Source organism: Podarcis cretensis (genome assembly GCF_951804945.1).
Source record: "Podarcis cretensis genome assembly, chromosome: 6".
Taxonomy (NCBI): Eukaryota; Metazoa; Chordata; class Lepidosauria; order Squamata; family Lacertidae; genus Podarcis; species Podarcis cretensis.
The window spans coordinates 21,326,839-21,351,846 of record NC_137175.1 but is presented as its reverse complement, the minus strand read 5'-3'; the positions used below and the strand labels follow the sequence as shown (position 1 = coordinate 21,351,846).

Here is a 25,008-nt window from a genome sequence, read left to right as displayed (position 1 = left end):
CTGTGAATCATGCATACCAAATGTACTTTTGAAATCTAGGTGAACCAAACCAAGGTATTGGGAGCATTTTCATCAGGTATGGAGTAGTATTTGCAGCCAAACACCCCTGCTTGTTGTTAACTGCAAATTTCTGTCCAATTCCCACCCAAAGCAATGGCATATGATATTTTTATACAGTAAGATAGGATTGAGGTACGGATAAAGCCCGTTTGTTCTAAGGCTCATTCTGCCCCTGTTTCAACTGGGAAAGGGTTAATGAACATCCTCCCAGGTCTCAGAGGAAGAAGATGTTCATGGATACAAGAAATTAATTAGCAATCCAACACAGATTTGCATCTGAGGAAGTCAGTGCTTGGGGTGGGGGTGATCTCCAGTGCCCTTCAAGGGAGAAGTGTTAAGGCACTAGACTAGTCCAAAATTACTTCACTTCCATAACTGCAGTCTAGCAATATCTGCCCTGATATGTATTTTTAGTGTCCTGTGTTGGTATGATATTATTATTAGTATATAATTTACGGTACAATATACTACATAAACATTAGGCAGGCACCCTTGTTCTACTGTTTTAGACACCTGCTAAAAAGCATCTCTATATAAACCAATCTATCTGCAAGGTTCCTGTGAAAAAAACAGGCTTGCTTCCAAGTAAATTATGTTTAGGATTGTAAAAATGATCAGTGTGGAGTCAACTACCCAGCTTCTTGCAACTTGGTACCCTCCAGATATTGTTAGACTACAACTCCCATCACCCTTCACTCCTGGCCATGCTGGCTGGGGCTTATGGGAGTTGGAGTCCAACAACATCTGGAGGGCACCAAGTTGCAAAAGGCTGGGTAATTTATGACAGGAAACAGAATGAGAGCCCTTTCCTCTCCTTGCTTCCTGTGCATTATATTACTTTCAAAGAACAGCTATAGCGGTTTATCTTTATAAAGAGCTGATCCACCCTCTGAAAAGGAAATGAAATGCTAGATTACTAAGAATTTGATGGCAGAAGCAGAGGACAGACAGACGGACGGACACACACACACAATATTATGTGGAAACCATCATATTCCATTATATTCTTATATTCCAAGATTTATTGGTCAACTTTCAGATAGGGGCTTGCCCACCATCTTTTGTTCAGCAAAATGTTGATTTAGAACACAATCCCACAAGTTTAGTTCTCTTGGGCAAGTGCCGCTGAAATGAACAGGACCTGCTCTAATGCACATCCCATACATTTCAATGGGGCTTCGGCATCAATGCTTCGCATAGGGTGGTTTCGTTTGTTTTTGGCTTAGTGACTGTGGTTTGCTGGAACAAAAAACCCACCATAATCCCCGGTACAGATCTAGCATTAAGGCAGGGCATCATGAATTGTTGCCTCTGTGCACTAGTAGGAAGGAAACAAAAAGTCCATGAAGGTGCATTCACAGTAATTCATTCACTGTGCTATGTGACCTGGACCACTGGAGTGGTAACTCAATGGCTGGGTAGCACATCTTCAGAACGGAGGCAAGGCAGAGCTCCCTTAGCTGAAAAGTCTTTCAACTCTCATAAATTCCCCGCATACGAAAAATTTGCACGTTAGAAAGAAGGATAGCTAGAACCCTCCTTTATGAACCTCACATGCACAAAGGTCTCCAAAGCCAGCCTTGCTCCAAATACCAGCATCTGTTTTTAACCATGCTGGCCAAAGGGTATTCTCAACGGTGCCATCTTTTTTATGGAGCTTGGAGGCGAGAGTGGCCGGTAGGCGGTGTACAAGGCACCATCCAACCATCTTAGGGATTCCACTCCAGATCTGTGTAGGGTTTACTCCTTAGCCATTTATTCTCCCAAATATATAGAATCATACAATCATAGAATCATAGAATCATAGAGTTGGAAGAGACCACAAGGGCCATCGAGTCCAACCCCCTGCCAAGCAGGAAACACCATCAGAGCACTCCTGACATATGGTTGTCAAGCCTCTGCTTAAAGACCTCCAAAGAAGGAGACTCCACCACACTCCTTGGCAGCAAATTCCACTGTCGAACAGCTCTTACTGTCAGGAAGTTCTTCCTAATGTTTAGGTGGAATCTTCTTTCTTGTAGTTTGGAGCCATTGCTCCGTGTCCGCTTCTCTGGAGCAGCAGAAAACAACCTTTCTCCCTCCTCTATGTGACATCCTTTTATATATTTGAACATGGCTATCATATGCCACAAAGCAGCAGAGAACTTTCTGAATGTGGACACAAAGATTTATTTTCTCAATGCTGTGATTATGGAGCAGCCTCTATCTGGTTGAAGGGAGAAAATCTAGAACCTGATACATTCCTTTCCCCCTCTCTCTATTAGATAATGTATCCTTAATATGGTTCATTTGGCTGCAATCCAAATGCATACTGAGATCGCCCTGCTGTGGATTCTTCCACCTCAGAAAACTGGCAGACAACAGCAATCAGTTTATGTATGAGTGTCTGAAAGCTAAAAGATCGACCCATTAAGTGTAAATGGGAAAGCAATCAAAATCCAGGCTACTGTGCAAAAGCAGCTATTATATGAACCTCTTCATTCACTGGTAATATATACATATTTCCTTGCATTGGGAAAGGAGCTTTTCTTGTTGTAAATATATAAACACTAGAAAGAAACATTCACCACTCGGTACAGCCTTGGTGCACAAAATCTATCACTCAAGGATTTTCAACACAACCAGACAGACAGAAATACATAATTTTATTTGTATGTTGCTTTTCCACAGTTCAAGCAATGCTCAAGGCAGCATTCAACACCCGGGGGTGGGGGTGGGCAGATACATTACTGCAATATGACAAAAGTAGTCACAAACAATAAATAAAACATTTTGTAAAAAATACACAACCAAGCTGAACCATTTCCACGTAAATCACAAGATCTAAAATGACCAAAAACCAACAACAACAGCAACAACCACCCCCCCCAAAAAAACCCCAAGCACCCCCCAACCCAAGAGTCTGTTCAGCAGCCTCAAGCTTTTGAAGCTGGAATAAGTCCTAGGCCTAGTCAGGATCCTACAGCCTACGTCTTTGCTCTTAGCCAGGGTGATGTAATGACTACAATGCCAGTCCAGAACTGAGGAGATTCCTCTTCCAATTTCTGCTCATCCTTCAAGCTCACTGGCTGATCCTGGGCCTGTCTCTCCACTCACCTCACCCTAACCTACATCTCAGAGGAGCTCCCTTGAGCTCCTGGGAGATAAGGAAGGGTAATGTGAATGAATGAATGAATGAATGAATGAATGAAAAGAACAAGGTGCCTGGGCATCTTCAGGGTCTGTGGGGCTCAATTCAGTCTGACTGTGCTGTTGTGCATCATAGCTCAGGTCCTCAGAGTCAAGACAATTCTACCTGCTCCTTGGTATAAACTCCAAGATCTACAGTCCCTCAACTGAGCTAGGCCATCAGGGACTCACCAGGATTGCAGACAACAGTCTCTCCTAGCCCTTCCTGGACACTGAACCTGGGATGCTCTACCACTTAGCTACAGTCCTTTTTCTTTTACCAGGTACTTTATTTATCTATTATATTTATATCCCACCCGTCCTCCCAAAGGAGACTGTCAGGGAACTGCCATCAGTGCCGGAGGGAGAGAACAAAATCCAGAGGGATTCCAGAGAGCGTCCCGGGATTGGGAGAGGCAGCCCATCTTCTGGGGAAGAGAATCAGCGTAGCACCAGTGGAGAAGGGGGGCAGATGGGGGAAGCGGCGAGGCGGTCCCATGACTCCTTGCTGGGGACCAGCGGGGAGAGTAGGGGTCCTCCGCTGCCTACGCCCTCCTTGCGCAGAAGGCTTTCGCGCAGAGAGAGTAGGAGGAGACTAGGTGTCAAAGAGCTTCTTTGCTGGAAGAAGTTTAAGAAACGCCCACTAATGGATTCTGCCAGCGATTGAGACAGCCACGGGTGAGTGGCTGTCCGGACAGAAAAGGTTCACTCAGGCAGCCCAGCCAGGTGTTTGCACCGGCTTACACACGAGCAACCCCTAGAACCACTACAGAGACCAAGGCAGCAAATAGCAAGTGAGAAAACATCTTCAAAAATCTTACTAACAGCCTGTTGTGCTTGACAAGAATACAGTATGCTACTGAAATTTCAAAAAACAAGAACCTTGAGTTTCAAATTAATCCCTGGTTCAATGGCCAGACAATTCTGGATGACAGGAATTTGCAAGACACATGAATGGCAGGCTTCAGGTCCCTTGGCTTTGCTATCTTTGGCTGGTGACAATGGTAGCTAAGTACCATTCAGAAACCCTAGTACAACCAGAAGGTGAGAAAAGGATCAAAGTCAACTGCCATACTGTAGATCCTTCGAGTCTAAATGGGTTGTAGGAAGCCAATGACTGGCTGGGACAACCATTGCAATTTTGGTGGAAAAGGGTCACTAAACAAATGCACAGCTTAGCTATCGCTTCCACATTGCTCCTCCTTGTTTAAATCATTTAAATCATTTCCCGGTACCCTCCACTGCTTTTGTTTCAAGGGATTAAAGCAAAGCTATCCTCCCTCTCTTCATTTCTTCCCCGAGTGCCTGCTCTTGCAAAAACACAATCGTATCACATGCTGCCTCAAATGCCAGTTTCCTCTGGGTCAGGGAAAAGAATCAGGCCATTCTTTTTTAAAACATGAAGAGGAAGTTGAAGAGGAAAGAAGCCCGCTAGTGTACATTACAATGAAATGCTAATCAAGAATCTACCCTCTCCAGCATTCCCATAGATTTGGCCTCATTCTGGGAACTCCTGTTGGTTGCTTACTCTGATGTCTTGGCAGGGAGCCCAGCGTTCCTTTTGTGACTTCACAGGCTTTGTGATTCACTGGAGCCAGTCTGGAATCCAAGTCTCATACACCCTATGGGATGCATGTGCAAATTACTGATTCAGAATACACCAGCGCTTCTTCGGTGCTTCCTTTGAATCAGTACATGCTTCACACCACTGCAGTAAATGCAACCGCAGTTGTACTCATAGGAACACAGGAAGCTGCCTTATGCCTGAGTCAGATGATTGGTCCATCGACTATCTATACGGACAGGCAGTGGCTCTCCAGGTCTCTTCCAGCCCCACCTGGAGATGATGGGGATTGAACTTGAGACTTTCTGCATGCAAAGCAGGTGCTATATCACTGAGCTATGGTTATCTGATGCCTGGCACTTCACCCATGCAATTGCAATAGATGCATGAATGTGGGAAAAAGACATTACTCCGCATCACAAAATAAACACAAGGTGAAATGCTGGGGTGAGATTCTACTTCATAATGTTAAACCTGAGTTGAGGCTGGAGAACTTCAGACTGCAAGTTGGAACTCACATGACTGAATAATCCTCCATGCAAAAAAAAAAAAAAAAAAAGATTTCCACAATGAAAACTAGAAGGGGGGGGGGAGGTTCTTATCTAGCCTTGTCCCTGAAATGCCAATTTTCTATATCAAGAGAATCTTCTCTGCGTCTGGGAACATGCAATCATGGAAGTCCTGCCTGCATTCTAGTAGAATGATGCTAGAAGCCTTGAAGATTAGAGAGACTCAGTCTGGTTGAGCAGTTCTTCTAAAGCTACAATAGGTAACTGGGTAAGGAAAATACCAACACCCATTTTAGGCACTTCTCCAATTCTAGGGGACTCAAAGGCACACCATTTTGTCACATTTTGGTTGGCCAAATAAACATATTGCCCTAATATGGATTTTGGAATTATTATTCTGAGTCAATATAGCTATGTTTACAAAAAGTTATTCAGCCTTGACTGGAATGCACAGCAGTACTCCTTCCCCTTCCCACTGTAAAGGTATGACAACTTTTCTGCTCTGCCAAACCTACGGCGCTCTTTTCTGAACAGTAAGCATAGCAGCTGTTCAGGGCCTCTCTGTTTTTAGGTCTCTAGAAACTCAAATCTTTTGCCATGAAAACGGGCTACTTGACAGCCACGGATTTTAAAAAGGTAGGGCTATTATCCCACTTCTCCAACTTCAGCATACAGAACAGCCCCTTCTGCAAAAAGCACATTAACTGTGCAGTTTAATAATGTGCCACTGAGCTGACTTGCTGTGTTAAGCTGCCTATTCATTTAGCTTTCTATTCTGTGTTCTTTCCATTAGCTCCTGACAAGTAGCACCTACTTTCTGGCCAAGAAATGAACACAAGGAGTCCCCTTTGATGCTGACGCTCCTAGAATTCAGACTACCTCTCCAGCTATCAGCTTCCCCCAATCTTCTCCCAAATGCAGCCCACAGTACATTCCCCGTGAGCTACCCTTTCTTCACCTGGCCTCCCAGCCTCAAAGAAACTCCAGATAGTCTTGCCAGCCCCAGATCTCCCACCAGAGCTTCCCAGGCCAAGGCAAATAGCTGATTTAACACTTCACTCCCCAATTTGCACACTGGATTGAATGTAGCCTTTGCAAGCCTCCTAATCGCAGCTGTGAGCTCAGCCGAGTGCCAGCCACAGCAAATTCACACACAGCGGTGCTTTTATTTGTAATTAAATATTTAGAGTGGAAAAATGCCCCTGAATTTAATAAAAGCAACACTCTGGGATTGCCAGGGATGTGTGGTATAGCCACCAAACCTCTCAGAATTCCCTGCATCAAACTAAGGTTTCAGCCATAGCCAGCTAAATAAATGGTTTCGTAATGATGATGATGATGATGATGATGATGATGCATTCAGGGCAGCAGCAAGTTTCAGGACTGCACAGTCAGATTACGTTATATGAAACCAAGTAAAAAAAAATATTTTGATCTAATCCCACGTTGCATTTGACTGATTAACTAGCAGATTTGGAGGAAGGGATTCTAATTGTATCTGGTATAAGAATGCAAAAGCATGACATGTTTGTGATGCCAACTTCAAAGAGGCATTACACTCCTTTCTCACACTCTTGGGGACATGCCAAACACTACATGACTACCCAGGGTGGTCCAACATGCAGCCTAAGGACCACACGGACATTTGAAACCCCTGCCAACCCATGCACTGCCTTCCCAAAGCCGGGCCTTTGAAAGGAGGTGTGAGGGCTCTAGGACCCTGCCAAAGCCTCATGCCTCCTTCCCAAACCCTGACGACTCATTTCCCCAGCCAGGGATGGGGAGCTCATCTAATTTTTGCCTTGCTCCCCGCCCCATGTGACAAGGCAGAGTGCAGCCTGCAGGTTCTGTGTCGAAGAACTCACACTCAGAATGAAAAGTTGTGCCACCCTGCTGTAGAAACTGGCAGAATAGAATTGTAGAGTTGGAAGGGACCATGATGGCCATCTGGTCCAATCAATACAGGAATCTTTTGCCCTATGTGCTCTATACATTATCACTTGTGGGGCTGTGTGCACCCTTATGGTGCACACAGCCCCACAAGTGATAATGTCAGCATCTGATGCCTGCTCTCTAGTGCATAGCTGTCAGGTGAGTACCATAAACAGAGCCTTTTGTGTGGTGGCTCCACATCTCTGGAATACTCTTCCCAGGAAATACATATGACCCATTCTTTCTTGGCAGAAAAGCTTTAAAGGTGGCGGCAGTGGTGTTGGCTGTTAGGAGAGCTTTATAGGTGTTGGTGTTGTTCCAGCCTACATTTGGTTGATACTATTGTGCCATTTTTAACCAAAAGTTCTATCTCCCGCTGCTATCTTTTAAAGTCCTTTTTAAACTGTTATTTTATAGTTATTTAATGACTTGCAATTTTAGTGTGCTGCTATTTGCCATATTTGAGGGTATAAACCCTAACGGTCCTGTTGAAGTTCTTGACTGTTTTCAAAATGGGAAGTTACAGATAGGTAGCCGTGTTGGTCTGCCATAGTCAAAACAAAAAAAATTCCTTCCAGTAGCACCTTAAAGACCAACTAAGTTAGTTCTTGGTATGAGCTTTCGTGTGCATGCACACTTCTTCAGATACACCCACAGATACTTCTGTGTCTCTGAAGAAGTGTGCATGCACACGAAAGCTCATACCAAGAACTAACTTAGTTGGTCTTTAAGGTGCTACTGGAAGGAATTTTTTTTGTTTCAAAATGGGAAGTAGCAGGCATTGGAGAGAATGAGGATCAAAACCACAGTGTACTGGGAGAGTGGAGTTAACCTCTTCCTTCCCCACCACCACCCTCCCAATGAAAACAACCCCCCAGGACGGATGTTCCCATTGGTGTAAGTAAGAGGTTTTATTTACCCTGGGACTCACAGTACCTTCAGGAGGGTAATTTTTGTCAGGACTACAGTGGGGAAGGAAAGCCTGCTGTTGTCCCAACCCAGATCCCCACCTCACCCCAGTGCCTACTATTGTTATTTTAAAAACATTTGCAAAACAGCAAATGGCACAATTAATGTTGCATATACTTTGGCCCCAAGATTCTGCTTACTGAAAGCCAGTCTGTGGTAGCAACTAGAGGACCTGGGAGGTTAAAATTCCTGCTCAGCCATGAAGTTTACTAGGTGGCCTTGAGACAGTCAACCTTAACTTACCTCACTAGATTGTTGTGATAATAAAATGGGGGGGGGGGAGAGAAGCTTAAACTCCTTGGAAGAACTATGGGATATAAATGTACTAATAAAAAATAATAATGTTTCCATCATCTAAAAACAAAAGCATTCATTGTCCCTTAGGATTATTTGTATTTATTTAACTGATCAGCTCATTAATTAATATTCACACAATTAATCAAATAAGATTCCTCTAAAAGAAAACTAACAACTTGGTCTGAGCTAATTTGTAATTCACAAGCAGCAGTAATCCAAGCTGGAGCAATTTCACAGGTCCCCAGTCTGGACCGAATAAATTAATGATTCTGTAGCGAGCAGAATTTTGGAGTGATGAATGATGCTATAAAGCTTGTTTGCCCCTGAGCCGTCAGCACTGTGGAACCTTTCCCAGTGGACAGCTCCAATTAAGTCCCGACATTTTCAATGTAATGCCTGAATTAATTTGTTCAGCTGACTGAAACACATTTGAAGGTGTAGGAATATGCAGAGGTTAGACCTGACACTGGAGTACGAGGGAAGCCTGTTCCGTGACACCAGTGTCGTAGAAGGGTGCCAGGAATTGGGAGGGCAGTATATAGTGGCTTCTCTGATAAACTTTGAACACGAACTTCACACAGGGGCCTGGGAAGCTCCTTTGTACAGACTCAGGCCACTGCTCCATCTAGCTAATTACTGTCCACACTGACTGGCAGCGCTCTCTCTACCAGCCATACCTGGAGATGCCAGGAATTGAACCTGGAAACTTTTCCATGCAAAACAGATGTTCTATACTACTGAGCCACTGCCCTTCCCCAACTCAGCAGAGCAATTAGGGAAACCCAGCCAGATGGGTGGGGTATATTTATTATTATTATTATTATTATTATTATTATTATTATTATTATTTCATAGAATCACAGAATTTTTGAGTTGTAAAAGGACCACGAGGGTCACCTAGTCTAATCGCCTGCAATGCAAGAGCCTTTTGCCCAATGTGGGGCTCAAACCCATGCTCTACTACTGAGCTATCCTAGCTGTCTGCTGGATGACTCACACATGCAGCAAGCCTACACACAGAACCTACATAGGTAGGTCACAATTCCAGAACAGGGTGTCTCTATTTTGAGAAGATGCAAGACGAATGGGTAGCTGCCTTTGCAACCACTAGATGAGCTCTTCAGCCACTTCTTCCAGGTTGAAAAAGGGTATTCACAGTTAGTTGTTAGGGAGCTTACCAATCGCTTCCTTTTTTCCAATTGAAAACAGGGCCAAAGCACAGCAGAAGCAGAGGGAAGGTAGAACTAGAGCCCAAAGCATGGTCCTTAAAACTGCATTTGTGCAGGATGGAGGGGAGTGGGTACATGTCTAGGGATCAATAATAATAATAATAATAATAATAAATTTTATTTATATCCCGCCCTCCCCAGCCGAAGCCGGGCTCAGGGCGGCTAACAACACTAAAACAGTATGACATTATAAAACATTATAAAAATGAATTAAAATCAAAATTGATGGCAACCATAAACTAAAGTTTTGTAAAGATTGCCAGAGGAGGGGGTCAGGCTGCGCCCTGACCAAATGCCAGGTGGAACAGCTCTGTCTTGCAGGCCCTGCGGAAAGATGTCAAGTCCTGCAGGGCCCTTGTCTCTTGTGACAGAGCGTTCCACCAGGTTGGAGCCGCAGCCGAAAAAGCCCTGGCTCTAGTTGAGGCCAGCCTAACCTCTCTGAGGCCTGGGACCCTCAAGGTGTTTTTATTTGAAGATCGTAAGTTCCTCTGTGGGGCATACCAGGAGAGGCGGTCCCGTAGGTACGAGGGCCCTAGGCCGTATAGGGCTTTGAAGGTTAAAACCAGCACCTTAAACCTGATCCTGTACTCCACCGGAAGCCAGTGCAGCTGGTATAGCACCGGATGAATGTGATCTCTAAGCGAAGACCCCGTAAGGAGTCTCGCTGCGGCATTCTGCACCCGCTGGAGTTTCTGGGTCAGTCTCAAGGGCAGCCCCACGTAGAGCGAGTTACAATAATCCAGTCTGGAGGTGACCGTCGCGTGGATCACAGTGGCTAGGTCAGGGCGAGAGAGGTAAGGAGCCAACTGCTTAGCTTGGCGGAGATGAAAAAATGCCGCCTTTGTTATAGCTGTAATCTGCGCCTCCATGGAGAGGGAGGTATCGAAGATTACACCCAAACTCTTAACGGACGGTGCTGGCACTAATTGCACCCCCGCAAGAGATGGGAGTTGCCCCCTCAGTCCCATGTCGTCCCGTCCCAGCCAGAGGACCTCTGTCTTCGAAGGATTTAACTTCAACCGGCTCCCACGTAACCATCCAGCCACAGCCTCCAAGCATCTGATCAGTGTGTCTGGGGCCGAGTCCGGGTGGCCGTCCATCAACAAATAGAGTTGGGTGTCATCAGCATACTGATGGCAGCCCAGCCCAAAACTCCGGACAAGCTGGGCGAGGGGGCGCATAAAGATGTTAAAAAGCATCGGGGAGAGTATTGCACCCTGAGGCACACCACACACCAAGGAGTGGCGGGATGACAATTCCCCCCCAAGCGCCACCCTCTGTCCCCGACCAGAGAGAAACGAGCGCAGCCATTGAAGGACTGTGCCCTGGATCCCCACGTCGGCAAGGCGGTGGTCCAGGAGTTCGTGATCGACCATGTCGAAGGCTGCTGACAGGTCTAGAAGAATCAGCAGCCCCGACCCGCCTCGATCCAGCTGCCTGCGGAGATCATCTGTTAGGGCGACCAGAGCCGTCTCGGTCACATGACCAGCGCGGAAGCCAGACTGGAATGGATCCAGAGCTGATGTTTCATCCAGAAACCTACCAAGCTGTTCAGCAACCGCTCTCTCAATCACCTTACCCAGGAATGGAAGATTCGAAACCGGGCGGTAATTGGATAGATCTAAGGGATCTAATGATGTTTTCTTTAAGAGCGGGCGCACCACTGCCTCCTTCAGTTCCCCTGGGAATGTCCCGGTGCCAAGGGACAGATTGATGATATCCCCCAGGGGGGCCCGCACCTCGTCTGGACACGCTCTAATCAGCCAGGACGGGCACGGGTCGAGAGGACAGGTGGTGGGCTTTCCAGCTCGGAGGAGTCTGTCTACATCAGCTGGGGATATCCAGTCAAAGTGGTCCAATACTGAACCCGAGGACAGTCGAGGGGCCTCCAGTTCCTTTATTGTATCCAAATTGGCAGGGAGGTCATGGCGGAGCAACAAGACCTTCTCTGCAAAAAAGCTCGCAAATGCCTCACAGCTGTGTGTCAGATTGTTATTTAAATTTGGCTGTCCTTCGAGGGACGTTAAAGACCGAATTATACTAAATAATTGCGCCGGGCGAGAGCTAGCGGATGCAATGGAGGCCGAGAAGTAGGACTTTTTAGCGGCCTTCACTGCCATCTCGTAGGTTTTCATAAAAACCCTATAAGATGTTCTTGAAGCTCTGTCACGGGCACCCCGCCATACTCGCTCTAGCCGTCTGAGGTCCCGCTTCATTTTCCGGAGCTCCTCGGTAAACCAGGGAGCCCGGTTTCTGCGGGGTCGCAGAGGGCGCTTAGGTGCGATCTCATTGATGGCTGCCAGGAGCTGGGTATTCCAGGCCTCAACAAGCTCAGTCAATGAGTCGCCAGGGGGAGAAAGGTCCCGCAAGGCTTGACGGAATCTATCAGGGTCCATCAGCCTCTGCGGGCGAGCCCAAATTGGCTCGCCACCCAAGCAGGGTGGGGGTGGAACGTCAATCCTGGCTTTCAGAGCATAGTGATCAGACCATGGCACCTTCATCGAAGGAAACATGATCACATCTATACCGACGCCAAAGATCAAATCCAGCGTGTGGCCTGCTTGATGTGTGGGGCCCGAAACAAACTGGGAGAGCCCTAGTGTCGCCATGGAAGACACCAGGTCCAGAGCCTGTGAGGAGGGAGTGGCATCAGCATGGATGTTGAAGTCCCCCAATACCAATAGGTTAGGGAACTCCAAGGCCCAGCTGGCCACCGCCTCCAGCAGGCCTGACAGGGTGGCTGCTGGTGCGCTAGGTGGCCGGTACACCAGCCAGACAGCCAAGCTCACCTCGGAGCCCCACACTAGGCCAACACATTCAATGCCGGGGATCGATGGCGATGGTAGAGCCCTGAAAGAACAATCTTCCCGGATTAATAACGCCACCCCTCCCCCCCGGCCCACAGTCCGCGACTGGTGAAGGATGGAGAAACCCGGGGGCGCCATCTCTCGTAAGGTAACAGTATCCCCTTCGCGCACCCAGGTCTCAGTCACACATGCCAGGTCAACCCCCTGCGAGGTGAAGAAATCTCGCAGGGTGGCGGTTTTGTTGCCTATAGACCTGGCATTGCACAACACCAGTGACGGAGGTGAGTAATCCTTGCTCACCCTACCCTCGTCTCTCGGGATGGGGCGCAGATTGGAAGGGGTACGAGCATATCCGTATCTCGATCCCCTTCGCCTATGACATCTGCCCCCACCGCCATACCTCCCTCGCCCCTCCACAGTAGGAATCCCAAGCCTCATACTCGCCTCCATTTACAGAATATAAAAGCAAACAAACAAAAACAATTACACGAAAACAAAACCAATCCCCACCCCACTCCCCAACCACCCCACCCCAACCCAACCCAAAATAAATCAAAACAAAATAAAAGTACATGGTTAAAAACCACCGCTTATGGTGGTACAACAAAGCAAAAAATAAAAACAGTTTAAAACATATAAGAGGAACTCTTTGAAAAGTTATCTCTGTTTTGCTCTTCCTTTTGATTAAAGGTCCCAACTGTTTATAGATTTTTAATCTCTTTCAGAGAACGCTGCTTGCTGATTCTTAATTTCAGAGAATGTCATTACTACCTGATTGCCGATAAGACAGAACATTGCATATTTTTGCAATGGAAACTTCAGCTAGCTTAGAAAAATGGCAAAAATGGCATGTTAACGGAGTCAGCTAGAAGTGATCCTTTTCTGCCAGTGCTCTGCTGTCTGTACCGTATTTCCCCCACTCCAGGTGCAATCCAAAGTGTTATTTTTAACCTATAAAGTCATAAAAAGACATTCATCCTTATATCTGAAGGTTTACCTGTTTCCATGCAAGCCTTCCCACAGTTACGATTTTAAACTGAGCCCCTGCTCTAGGTGCTCCTTTTGAGGAAAAGTGACTGGCAGCCAGGAGCGGGGCCTTCTCAGTGGTGGTGCCCCATCTATGGAACTGTGTGGGGTGGTGGGCAGAGTACCAGGCTAGGATGCGCCTGCACTCAGTTACAAACTCACTGGGTGGCCTTGGGCCAGTCACTATCTCTTAGCCTAACAGGCTGGTTGTGGGGATAAACTGAAGACAGAGGTAGAACTGCATACCACGGGCTCCTTGTGGAAAAGGCAGGCAACAAAAGTAAAAAATAAATTAACTCCCTTTCCAAGTCCTGACACCTAGGGGTGGAGGGGGAGAGGGAGGAAGGGAGGATTTAATAGTATTTTAAAGGCATACCTTAGAGATGCTGTGGGTTCGGTTCCAGACCACAGCAATAAATTGAATACTGCAAATAAAGTGAGTCACACAAATATTTTTGTTTCCCAGTGCATATAAAAGTTATGTTTGCAGTATACTGCAGTCTATTAAGCCAGGCCCTGCTGGCTCCAGGAGGGGGGAAACCCGGCTTTAGACCTAGCCAGCTCCTCTCCCGTTGCTAGAAAAGGGGTGGCGGAGGCAGGGGGCTGGGCTGGGTTGCCTGTATCTGTACCCGCATCCTCGTAAGGTGAAATATCTGTGGTGTGATAAAACAAAGTATGCCTGCATTTGACTGCAGCCGCTTTCTGTGCTGCCTTTTGCTACATATTCTTTAAAAATAATATGTCATTATTTTTATGATAATCCTGTTTAAACAATTATTCTAAAGTTCCTTTTGACTCATATGGTCAAAAGGAAGGATAGCTTTAAAAAATAAAATCACAGTGTGTTTTCAGGGGGAGAGGAATGCATTGCATACGATGCGGCTAGTGTGAAGTTCTAACCAGTAGGCTCAAATGACAAGTAAGGTGATTTTTTTATTTTTAAAAAATGGCACAGCCCTCCTACAATATTAAGAGAAATCTACCCTGCTGTCTGAATGACTCTTACATAAACATAGTATTGGTAGCCTGGAACTGCTTTTGCCTGTGCTATTGCAGGAAATCCTGGCAGGTCAGTTTAGATAAGACCTGGAGCCAGGAATGGTCTAGATGCTTTCCTTCAAAAGGACACAGTCTTATTTTCCATTTTGCAGGTACAGCTGCCCAAGAGGAGTCCTTTCATCATGATCAACCCTTTTTCCTATTTCCTGTGTGCCTGAACAGCCTTGATTTGCTGAAGTCGTTCCTTACCATGCTTTACTGCAAGGCAGTTGGAAGAGGAGGGGGAGATAAAAAGTTGTAGAAAAAGAGTGCATCCTATCACAGAGCCTCTATAAAAAGGTTTTGCAATGTTCATATTTTAAACCCAAACAAGGTCTCCCTTCCACAAATATCCCCTTCACACACATCCGCTTTTTTCCTTTTCCCTCTGGCTTGGTTCACACATCACAGTTCTGCTAAGATTCCAGAATAGATGGAAGCAATGAACTACTTCTAATTGCAATAGAGGCCAGCTATCAATTGAGTGTAATAGTGTTTTCAAAGAGGTTGGTGTGTGTGTGTGTTTGCATGGGGGATTTAACGATTTTAAAGCTGGGCTGAACTTACTGCCGACTGCAAGCCCCGCTTTCTGCGGGAATCAGCTCCACTCAAGAGCTCTGGTCTGGAGCTTCCAAGTGGAACCAATTCTAGCAGGGCTTGCACTCCCATAACTGTAAAGAAGGAGGACATATGGTCAGTGGGGTTCTGATCCATTTGCAGAACAGAGGGTTCTAATTTAAGCGCAGGGCATTAATTCCTGGAGGTGCGGCTGCAGCTAGAACTAGACTTCTAGTTAATTTACAGCAGCTATTTAAGTTATTCTAAGAACACATTTTCACTACTTTTTCTAGGAAAGCCATCTGACTGTAATACATTTCCTGCAAGGCACAGTTGCTAGTCCATAGGCCAAAAAGAAGGTGCTAACTGAAAGGGAAGACCACACATTCAAGTAGTAAGTGGCTGGGGATTGATGCCATAATTAGAAAAATGCTTAGCAAGTGTGGAATTCTTTAGGGAATTTTATATTCCCTATCCACCAATACTTGAGGTCAAATGCACATGGCTTTCTGTTGAATGAAAGCTTTTGTGTTTCTGTTCTTTAAGTTTGATCTATTCCAGTCTGTAGAAGACAATTTATCTTTTTTAAAAAAATCAGTGTAATTACTGGGAAATTCTAATGTTTGAATTCTAACTGTGGTGTAGGAGTCCTAATTATTTCTGATATAATACACTTTGCATACTAAATATTCCTTTTACCCAGTCTTATGGTATAAAAAGGAGGAGGATATTTTTAAACCCCTGCTAATAGAGTGGAGGGACCTGTGATCTTAAAAAAAATATTGCTAGACTTCAATTCCCAGCATCCCTGCCCATTGGCTAAGCTGGCTGGTGCTGATGTGAACTAGAGTCCAACTGCACCCAGAGAGTCGCATATTCCTCATTCCTGGTCTATGAGGTTCAGAGAGCAGTGTATAGATTGGTTTAATATCACTTCCCACAATTAAAGTGGAAACGTACTGGCTATCTTACGGATTTGTGAAATCTGCCATCAGTGAGCAACTACTGCAAGTCAATGCGCAATGTACCAATTATATGCACTCTCAGATCAAAACCAGAACTTTATCTGCAGTGCAGAGGACCAGCCAAGGACAGGAACTGTGGAGAAATGTCCACATCCACTTTCCCATTGTCATCTCCTGTGTGACTAAGGTAGACACAGAAGAACTGTTTGCCTCTAAAAGCTTCCCGAGTCATGATTGATCATTTTAGCTGAGAAACTGGAAGTTCTCTTCTCCATATCTTTCCTTTACTCCAATACCCATTCATTCATTTTTACTACTACTACTACTACTACTCAATTTATTCAATTTATATACCACCCTTCCTCCTGAAAGAGCTTCGGGTGGCAAGCACATCAATACTACAACATTTTAAAAAGAAATCTAATTAAGAATAGAAACAGTGATTTGATGGTTGACAAGAACTGCATCTTTCTGCCATCAAAAGACTGGGTTTACAGGAATGCTTTAAAATTCCTCCTCAAAGTCAACAACAGAGGAGACAGATACCCCCCCGCAAGGGAGGGCATTCCACAAATGAGGAACTGCCACTTAAAAGGCATTGTCACAAAGCAATGCCAATGAGGCAGTCTCCCGCAGCAGCACAACCAACAAGGCTTCACCTGCTGATCACAGGGTCAGAGATGGTTAATATTGGGGAAGGTGCTCTTTTCAATATTTAAATGCTTTTAGGGCTTTATATGGCCAACTCGGGTGGCGCTGTGGGTTAAACCACAGAGCCTAGGACTTGCCGATCAGAAGGTTGGCAGTTCGAATCGCCACAACGGGGTGAGCTCCCGTTGCTCGGTCCCTGCTCCTGCCCACCTAGCAGTTCGAAAGCACGTCAAAAGGGCAAGTAGATAAATAGGTACCACTCTGGCGGGAAGGTAAACGGTGTTTCCATGCACTGCTCTGGTTCGCCAGAAGCGGCTTAGTCATCCTGGCCACATGACCCGGAAGCTGTACACTGGGTCCCTCAGCCAATAAAGCAAGATGAGCGCCACAACCCCCGAGTCGGTCATGACTGGACCTAATGGTCAGGGGCCCCTTTACCTTTACCTAGGGCTTTATATGCTAGTATTAACACCTTGAACATGGGCCCAGTAGCTCGCTAGCAGCCTGTGTAGCACTTTCAGGACACCTGGTCCCATCAGGCTCCCCTACCGTCATGCCAGCTTGCAACTGGTTGCCACAACATCCAGGTGTGACACAGGTAAGTCAACGATCATGGAGGCAGGAGGTTTGGTCATGAACAGGCTGGTGGTCAGATGCTAGATTGGACAGATAAACCAAGGGAAGGCTAGATACTGTAGCTGCCACACTAGCCTAGAAGAAAGGATATTATAGGGTATGACATCCCTGTTGTTTTGTGAGGTCAGCTTTCCACTAGGTCATTCGAAACTACTCAGGGCACCAGGGCACATGGGAGGGTCAAATGTTGAATTTACCTCAGACTTTGTTGCAACTGGAAGGTGCAAGTCCCGAAAGAATTCCACACTTGATGAGTATTTTTCCAAGTATAGCATTAATCCCTAGCCACTTACCCCTTGTTTGTGTGACCTTCTCTTTCAATTAGCACCTTCTTTTGTCATATAGATTAGCAATGGTGTCTTACCAGAGAAGGTATTACAACAAAGATTAAACATGTGTTCTTAGAAGAGCTTAGCTACTGTAAATTATCTACAAATCTATGGATCACCTTCACACTTGGTGACCATGCAGTTAAGTCAGCACCCTCTATTTGTCAAACAGGGCAGGACCTCACTGACCTATAGAACCTAGCCTGGTCGAAGACTCAGAGCTTTTGTGCAAGAGACAACACACTAAAGGCTGGCTGCTGGAGCCTCTCGTTCAGGAGGACACATACACTCAAACCCTAGTTGGTTTGGTTTGCTTTATTTAAAGAAAGCCATCTACCATTCAGAAACATCATGGCAGTGTAAAAAAAAAAGAAATAGAATACAAGGTTAAGATGGTGAAAGTGCATTAAATCCATCAGTAAAAGTAGCATAAACAATAACAAAATAATGCTAAGCTTAAAAAGCCTGGCTGAATAATAGTTTTAAAAGTCTTAAGGAGGTGATTAAAATAACAAATTGCTAGCACCTTCCTAATTTCATGGGGGTTGTATTTCAACTCTCTGCTTATTTATCCTGCCTGTGAAGAGCTCAACAGTAATCCAGGGCAGGGGTCAGCAAGGTTTATCTTGCCTGGGCAGGATCAGTCCCACAGAGATCTCTCCGTGGGCCGGATTGTGCGAGTGCGTGAGCATGGGCACCTGTGATTTTCGGCATGTGCAGATGCAATTTCCGGCGCCACAGAAGCAAGTCCCCATGCCACGCTGCGCCGGTTTAGCACAGAGCGCAAGCAGGTGGCTCAGTTCGGGGGCAGCTCGGGGGCCGGTCAAACGAGCTCCGCCGGCCACTTCTGGCCCATGGACCTTAGGTTGCTGACCTAGGATAAGCTACAGTGATACAAATGATATAGGCTCAGTTGAATAGGTGCACTGCATTGAAGGAAGCCGTGCCAAACAGAAGCAGGCAGAAGATTGGGGAAAGGGTGGGGGAATCTCGGAAAGCAAGACTTGCTCAGGCCTTTGCTCTGCAGAACAGATACCACGCCACAAATATGCAAACAAAAGCTTGCCGTTATCTACCACTGAGTGACCACAAACCAGACACCGGAAATTGGCATCCCAAAGCAGAGAGGAAACAGGGCAGAAACAAACAATGCTTTGAAGCTGCAACAAATGAGCAAAAAGATGCTATCCCCAACCCCTGCTTGCTGCATGCACATCTGGCATCGCATTGCAGCACTCGAGGGACCCTTCTCCACCAGCTGGTTCCCCTCCCACCTCCCAAAGTGAGCATGAAGCAGGACCAAGGCTGGACAATTAGAGTAGAGCTCATTTTATAGCTCACGTATTTCATTCTATGCCTTGTGACAGGCAAGACGGGAAAGCATAAAGCATAAAGCATTACCTGCTCTGTTTGGCTGTGGCTTCCTGACCTCCTTTGGAAAGTCTCCCCATGAATATGTTCCTCTCTAGAGGACTCTCAATGAACCTATTGGTTAAAGTATTAGAGGTTTTACTTAGAGGTTTTATTACAATCAAGTGGTGTATAATTTTTGGGGATAAATAAGTTCCAGCAGATTTCAGGCACAGGAGCTAGCCAGGTTCACATATTATCAAAGGTGGAGGACCTTCTTTGTGGGCAATCTCTGAGCCTATGTGCCAGAGACTGGGAGGCCCAGAGGCATAAAATGGCTGGTGACATTCTAGCCATGCAAAAGCTGGATGCCTCTCTCGCATGCCTCTCTCTGTCTCCTCATACTTCATTCAGGGGGATGTGGGTGGCACTGTGGTCTAAACCAATGAGCCTCTTGGGCTTGCAGATCAGAAGGTTGGTGGTTTGAATCCCCGCAACGGGGTGAGCTCCCGTTGCTCTGTCCCAGCTCCTGCCAACCTAGCAGTTCAAAAGCACACCAGTGCAAGTAGATAAATGCGTGGGAATGTAAACGGCGTTTCTGTGAGCTCTGGTTTCCGTCACTTGTTCCATTGCACTAGAAGCGGTTTAGTTATGCTGACCACATGACCCAGAAAGCTGTCTGTGGACAAATGCTGGCTGCCTCGGTCTGAAAGCGAGATGAGTGCCGCAACCCCATAGTCGCCTTTGACTGGACTTAACCGTCCAGGGGTCCTTTACCTTTACCCCATTCAGGCAGGTAAAGAGGCTGGGCTGGACACATTTCAGCCAGACAAAAGTACCTGAGGAGGGTGCAGATCAGGGCCAGTGAGAGATGTGGCCGAGGGCAAGTCCTAAGATTGTCAAGAGAGGCCAGGAGGAGCACTTCAATCACTGGAACTACACTTCCCCACACAAGGCCTTTTCAGTGGCAGTTTTCCAGTTGTGGAATTTCTTCCGTAGTGAGTTGTGCCTGTCTCCATCATTTTCAACTTTCAGGAGGAATTTGAAAATATTTCTGTTTACCCAGGGGTTTAGTGGCTGACAAATACCATTCCTGGCAACCTTGAGATCATTGGATGGAAGTGTGTTTTTAACTGTAATTTGCTCTTACGTTTTTAACTGTAACTGCTTTTTGTTTGTTTAATTGTAATTGTTTTTAAAACATTTTTTTAAAAAAATTGCATTGTTTTTGTTTTATATTGTATATCTGCTCCTTGGGGAGGAAGGGCAGGATATAAATTAATTAATAAAATAAATTCCTTTACAGGCATATATGACATAATCATAGAGTTGGAAGGGACCCCCAAGGGTTGTCTAGTCCAACCCCCCGCAATGCAGGAATCTCAACTAAAGCATCTAAGACAGATGGTCAACCAATCTCTGCTTAAAAACCTCCAAGGAAGGAAAGTCCACAACCTCCCAAAGGAGTCCATTCCACTGTCAAACAGCTCTTACTGTCAGAATCTCCATTCTTGTAACTTGAAGCTATTGGTTCGAGTCCTACACTCCAGAGCAGTTTGTTCCCTCTTCCATGGGACAGCCCTTGAGATATTTGAAGATGGCGATCATATCTCCTCTCAATCTCCTCTTTTTCAGGCTAAACATACACAGCCCTTTCAACTGTTCCTCACAAGGCTTGGTTTCCAGATCCTTGATAATATTTGTTGCCCTCCTTTGCACACATTCCAGCTTGCCAGTATCCTTCTTCTGTGTGCATGTGTGTTTCAGCACACAGGTTTGTATCAGTTAAGGCATTTTGTTTTGTAGAACCCACCTCTTTTGCTGAATTTAATTTGTCCCAATCCATTCTGAGCTGTTTTACTTGTTTTCTAATTGTAATAGTTTTAACTGTATTTGCCACCCTATATTCTATTGTGATAATAAATAAGTAACTTACACTTTGGATGCAAGGTCTCAAATATGTATATATAATCATTTGCTAGAAAAATTTCCCATTTATAGTGGTACCTCAGGTTAAGTACTTAATTCATTCCAGAGGTCCGTACTTAACCTGAAACTGTTCTTAACCTGAAGCACCACTTTAGCTAATGGGGCCTCCTGCTGCCGCCGCGCTGCCGGAGCCCGATTTCTGTTCTTATCCTGAAGCACTATTTCTAAGTTAGCGGCGTGTGTAACCTGAAGCGTATGTAACCCAAGGTACCACTGTACTTCCAACTGAGGAGCATAGTGCTATTTTCTTGGTCAGATATAAAGCTTCTGAAATCAAACCACGGCACAGCAATGATCACTTTCAGAAGATGACCACATGCACCCTTATGAATTTCAGCAACTGGAGCAGAAAGAATACTTTAAACTGTAGACCCTTTTGTCCCTCTTTGAGAGATGCACAAATAGCCCTATAGTGCTTCTTTATTTATTAAAGAGAGTGGAGTTTGCAAGGCGATGCAATGCCACACAATCTTAAAGGTCAGTGCAGGCTTGACTGGTTCTCGTTACAGACCTGTAACGAACGTCCTGGAGGAGATAACTTGTTCCACCCTGCCAACATCTGAAAGCTATAAATAGGGATCCGAGGGAGAAAAACAAAAATAAAAAAGATCACACTTACTGACCCTGTTATGAAGTTTCAAACTTGGAGAACATTTCAAAGCGAACCAAAAAAAAAAAAAGGCCACCCTATTTTCTCCCCCTTTAAAAATATATTCCCTTTGAAAATTCCTCCACCCTCCATCTGACTTTCTCTAATTATGTTGAGGAATAAAATTAATCTTCCCCTAGTTGTGTATGTGTGTATATCAAAGCAGAAACAGAATGAAAACAAAAAGTTTACAAGCAAACAAAACAATAGCCAGACCCATTTTTCTCTGGAGGCTTTCGGAAGCCTTGACTGAATATGTACAGCGGCAATGACACAATGCTCCCTGTTCTAGCTGCAAAGTTCTACCTATGAACTCTGCAAAAGCTGTTTCATAACAGCATCCTGCACACAGTTTCTGCCACTTTGAAACCTTCCTGTCTCCGATTGCCTTATCTCTCCCGGTAATTCTAGAGCGCAATGGTTAAGGTGGAAAATGCAGGTATGCTATAACCAGTGCTTTTTTTCACTCAATAAAATCACCATTTTATAGTTCAAATCGGGGGGAAATAAATAAAGTAAAAAGATAAAGTACAAAGATTCACAAAATGTTTAGGGGTATGTGTACCCCTGCGTCCCCCCAGGAAAAAAAGCACTGGCTATAACTCTTGTTGGATCATTAGCTCAGTGGAAGGTCACCTGTTTCTCATACAGCCAGTGCCAGGCTCTATCCCTTGCATCACAGGTTAAAAGGATCTGGTTGCAGATTATGGGGAAGACCTTTACTTGAGACCCTGGGGAGTCATATAGTAGTAAACACTGGGATAGGAGGGTGAATAGCCTGCATGCTATATGCTCAACTCCCTATTTCTGGCCTTATGTTCAGGGCTGAGCTAGATGGGATGGTGGTAAATATGTGCTTATTTTCACATGCCTACTCTGTTCAGATATAAAGCAGGATTGAGTGTGACTTACTTTTAACAGTTAAGGAAGAGGACACTTCCCCAGTTTTCCCATACACAACATGGCAAGCGATGAGAGATGCAACAACTCCGATCCCTTATTGCCTTTGCCAGTTCATGACTTGTTCTTCCCCTCCCCTCTCTTTTAAGAAATTGCAGGTTATTAAAAAGCTTCAGAGTGAAAAGAGCTTCTCCATATTTTCCCCGAATACCTTTTTTCGTGGCAGCCAATTCTGCAATAGAAATTGAAACCGTCCACGTTACTTAAATTCTCTTAGGTAGGAAGGCAAAATTGGGGCGCTGGAAGGTGAAAGACATAATCTTGGGTTCCCTTGTGCAAAACCCACCCCCCATTTAAGAGGCTTCTCCAGATTTTTTTTTCACCGTGCAGATGTGTGCAAAGAGCCTTGTCACTCTACTTCCCTACTTTTGATAGCAGAAGTGAAATTGAACAAGGTCCCTATAAGACAGGAAATGAAAGTCATGCTATCCCCTCTCTGTGTCTGGTGTGTATATATAGTCCTTCAAAAAAGAAGAAAAAAGTGGGGGTGGGGACAGCACACTTTTGCTTTTCTCTCCCAGCCTCCCTCCATCTATATAGCCTGTGTGGATTGGCTATGCAGAACTCGTAGGATCACAACAGAAATAAAATGACTATGCTGCACTCTGCAGAATTATGCATCAGGCTTTATTGTTGCAAGGGATTGGACCTGCAGGATCCCTTCCAACTCTTTGATTTTATGATTCTGTGGAAAAAAACCCAAAACACTGCATTCCTCAGAATTACAGAATCTGGCATGAAAACTTAATAGAAACAAGAGGTACTTCTAAGCAGTCGATTAAGTCTTGTTAGACTTCTGAAAGCCCTATTTTTGTTTTATGTTTCTGGCCCTCAAAAGTTGCAGAAGTAAGTTTGAGAATGTGAGAGCAACAAATGCTGCAGGATCGAAAACAGGGATTTTTGTAGCAGACATTTCAAAATGTGTGCTTTTCACATATAATCTCTATATGCACATTTCAGCATTTTAAAAGAGTGTTTTAAAGAACTCACTTAATTTGTCACCATCCGTTTGTTACATGCTCACCCAATTATATAATTACCCACAGCTGCAATTATACAAAGTAATTACTGGGCTCTTCTTAACAAATACAGTTTTGTTTTGTTTTGTTTTTGTAATGCTGAAGTTACTCTCAATGGGATTCACTTTTGCCTTCCCCAATGGTTACCTATGCAAATGTTTATCCAACACAGAAGTCCTCCTATCAATATTGGTCACTAGCTTGGATGTTCTCTCTTTCTACCAATAATTAAATGCTGGATCAATATTTAAAACCTGCAGAGTGAAGTAGGCCAGTGTTGGAGATCTCAGACAGCTTTGACCTCAAACCGCAGAGGTAACTGTTCCTTCCCCTTTGACAGTGCCAGATGCTTATTATCATAGTGTTAATTTACACAGCATTCATCGTGTCGCTTCCGCTACTTAGTCAATTATTGAACATTTCAGGTAGGCTGGGCTACTTAGTCAATTATTGAACATTTCAGGTAGGCTGGGAGCTGCTCTTTGCTATTCGATCCCTTACAACTGAGGCTGCTGAAAGGCCTTATAAGTTACTCCAAATTTTAGGATTTTTAAATCAAGAACAAAAGAGGGACAGATTTCAATAATGCTATTTTGCCACACCTCTTAACCCAATAGAGCTTCCTTGCAGCTAGGTACACCTCTAAGCAAGAAATAAGGAAATCGGCAGCCTTTAGGGAGCTTCACATTTACAGCCAATCTTTTGTTTTTAATTGTATACAATGACTTTAATTAGGGACTAAAACGTACAGAGAATGTCAGGGATTTGGTGTCTCCTCATGCACCCCCCCCCAATATTCTCTAATCAAGATCGCTTACTTATAGACCCCATTTCTTTATTTCGTACTGCTTCCTGAAACCATCTCTCCCAAGTACATAAATCTGCATGCCAAAACCACTTGAAACGAATTACTCATCAGTTATTGGAATACCCCCAGGCTGTTCAGACAGAGTATTTTTGACTACATTAGAATTTTATTGTATTTTGGCGCTACGGTGTGGTTTTTAGTTTTATCCCAGTCAACTCTAGTTATTGTTGCCTTTCTCATTTGTATGATTGCTGGGAACCAAGCATCACCCAAATTCCTGTCAACCCCATTATGATTTGGCAGTGGCATACCCTGGGTATTTGCTGAACTGATCCTATCATAACTGTTACCAGGAGAAAAGCAAGCAAGAGGGTAATCCCTACATCCTGTCCCATTTCAAAATGTCAGCCCTGAAAAGTCTCCAGATGATGAGATCACAGGTCCCCTTTTTCAGAAAGGCAAAGCACTGCAATGATGAAGAATATATTTTATCAT

General features: G+C 44.9%; 1 protein-coding gene across 1 annotated transcript in view; it reads right to left on the bottom strand.

Annotated features, from left to right (window-relative positions):
• The window catches only part of PREX1 (phosphatidylinositol-3,4,5-trisphosphate dependent Rac exchange factor 1), a 220,779-nt gene that overhangs the window by 128,621 nt on the left and 67,150 nt on the right, over positions 1 to 25,008 (bottom strand). The gene's annotated exons all lie outside the window — the stretch shown is intronic.